The sequence below is a fragment of the Doryrhamphus excisus genome, chromosome 4, assembly GCF_030265055.1.
Source record: "Doryrhamphus excisus isolate RoL2022-K1 chromosome 4, RoL_Dexc_1.0, whole genome shotgun sequence".
Lineage (NCBI taxonomy): Eukaryota > Metazoa > Chordata > Actinopteri > Syngnathiformes > Syngnathidae > Doryrhamphus > Doryrhamphus excisus.
In genome coordinates, this window is record NC_080469.1 from 27,626,887 (window position 1) to 27,629,457 (window position 2,571).

General features: G+C 42.1%; 1 long non-coding RNA gene across 1 annotated transcript; it reads left to right on the forward strand.

The window, feature by feature from the left end:
- The first annotated feature begins 258 nt into the window (after positions 1–258).
- LOC131128472 (uncharacterized) lies at positions 259–1,627 on the forward strand. The gene is made up of 4 exons (XR_009129643.1): positions 259–352; positions 457–544; positions 758–983; positions 1,160–1,627. It is a non-coding gene; the product is annotated as an uncharacterized LOC131128472 (long non-coding RNA).
- Positions 1,628–2,571: the final 944 nt, after the last annotated feature.

The window sequence follows — 2,571 nt, forward strand, 5'->3', positions numbered from 1 at the left end:
ATTCTGTTAAAGACAGAGTAAATGGAGCAGAATTGTTTTGTTCTATAATAAAAAATCATCTCATTTTCATTTACAACTTGCTGAGATTGTGATGTTACAACATCATTACACATGGTTACTGTCATGAGCAAAACATATCACATTAATTATAAAAACAACAGAGATGGTGTATTATACAATTTATTAAAATAACGTCAACACATCTGGAGCGTCGAAGAATGTCGCCTAACTGTCTGGTGTCCAACAATGTCACGCCCATGACATGGTCACATGACACAGTATTATAAATAAGAAGCCATTTGGTCATTTCTTATTTCCACCTTAGTCGCCTCACGATTAACACAGCTGAAAGGTAAGTGCTTTCTTATTATTTGCCCTTATTTTGACCATTGAATGCAATTCATGTTTAAGTCAATATGAACTTCTGCACATTTTATCATCTCTTTTTGTGTCTAGAATGGCAAGCTCTTCTTCTCCGGCGAAATCGCCCACATCCACCAACCCGGAGGTGCAAGCTTTGCGCACCAAATGCCAATTGTTGTGTGTAAGTATTTGGATGATTTTATTCGTTCATATCATTATTATTCTGATTCTAGAAAATATTGCATTCTTTCTATAGTTCTACATTTCAACAGAATAATATTTGTTATTGTCAATTCGATGTCCGTGTACACTTCATTTTGTCGTAAAAAACATGATGCCATGGGTTACCATCAATTACTGTGAATAATGTGTTGTTATCTGTCTGTTTTGACAGTACTCGTGCCAGGACCCTTGCGTGTCCCGGGAAGACTTATAATCACAAAGTTACGTGCTGGCCGAGACCTTCATAGGCTTCGCTGCCAGACGTGTCAGGGGCAAACAACTAATGGCGGAACAGGTGGAAAAAAATCAAGCCACCATCAGCCAGCTTGAGGAAGCCTTGGCAGAGGCGAAACAGCGAATTGACGCAGCAGAGGGGCAACAGCGTTTGAACCCAAATGGTGAGATACTTCATATTTCATTGATGACAAGTTATATATTGTGTTGATGTTGCAATATTGCCATGTTTATGCGTAACATTATGTATGATCCTGATGATATATTGTAGTTGTTAATGCGGTAAATGTTATAGTGTTTCACCGCTAGATGTCACTCATGTGTTATTTCTTCTTAACAGACACCCGTGACTGTGCCACACAAACAGACGACGAAAAAAACACAGAAAGACAGGATAAACATCCAGAAAAAACACGTCCGGAAAAGAGACAAAAAAAAACAAATAAACATCCCCCCTTCCACAAACATGTTAGGTTAATTGGCGACTCCAAATTGTCCATAGGTATGAATATGAGTGTGAACGTTTTTTATCTGTATTATTAATAAATTGTTGTTGTTATGTTGTGCTTTGGATTGTTGAATTTTTGTATGTTACATAATTAAACGTGTTTTGTTTTGTTCGTACGCGACTTTGTTTAAATCTCTTTAGCTTTCATCTGGTATTCCACAACATGTTAGTTATTTTTACAAAGCCGGTCTTTATTCATTTTGACACACGTAATAAGGTTTAAGTAGACTTTACAAAACACACCAACAAATACATTGCTCAAACATCTCACTTTGCATATGAACTTCACCCATGAAGTACTCGTGGGTGTTAAAAAACACGGGGAGAACCTAAATATGCCCATTTGCTGAAAAGGGATGTTTCCGGTAAAGACATTACTCATTATAAGACCCACAACAAAGTCTCAGGAAGCGGCTGGAGCGCTCCACATCGCCCCCTTCCGGATAAATATGGTGCATGGTGAATTCCGCTCCGAGCGCCTCTGTTTTTTTCTACCGGACACGCCGATGCCGGGTGCTGGGTCCTAGCGCCCGTCGACTCGCGTGCCTGTCAACTCTCGCGCACCCCCAGTGGCATGGGGTGCGGTATGTTCAATTGATAGGAATTTTTGGTTGCGCCATGAAATGTGGGCGTGGCGGGTCGCCTTGCATGCTGAGCAGACTGTAAACGTTAATAAGTTGGCTCCACGTGGTCAGATCTTCATCATACTTGGTACATGTGATCATGGCCTCACCTCAACGATCCACATAGGTCACTTCCTGATTTCGGCGCAGCCCCCCCTATTGGCAACAACTAGCCTAACGATTAGTCTTCTTCTGGCAGGAGATTGATCAGATGGACATAAAGGTCACAAGGTCCATGACTGGCAGTCTGGTGAAGACTGTTGATGGACCGTGATCTGGATAAAGCACACGTGGTGGGCGTGGCCTGGCGGTGAATGCTCAAACCTCGCCATTGACCCTCAAAGGGTCATAATTAGCCTGCAGAATATAGCATGTGGTTGAAAACTTATAGGGGGGTCACAATCCAAGCCTGAGGGCCCTGGTGGGGCCCCCATATGAAACCAAGCCAAATTGACTCACTAGCGCCACCTAGAAGTTTTAAAATAATTATCCCTCGCCTCCCGTTGCACGGATCATCATGATTTTCGAAGGAGACATCACTCATGCTAGGACGCACAAAAAAGTCTCATGAACCCATGTTCAAAAACCGACAGGAAATCGGCCATTTTGCTTGGCGGCGTC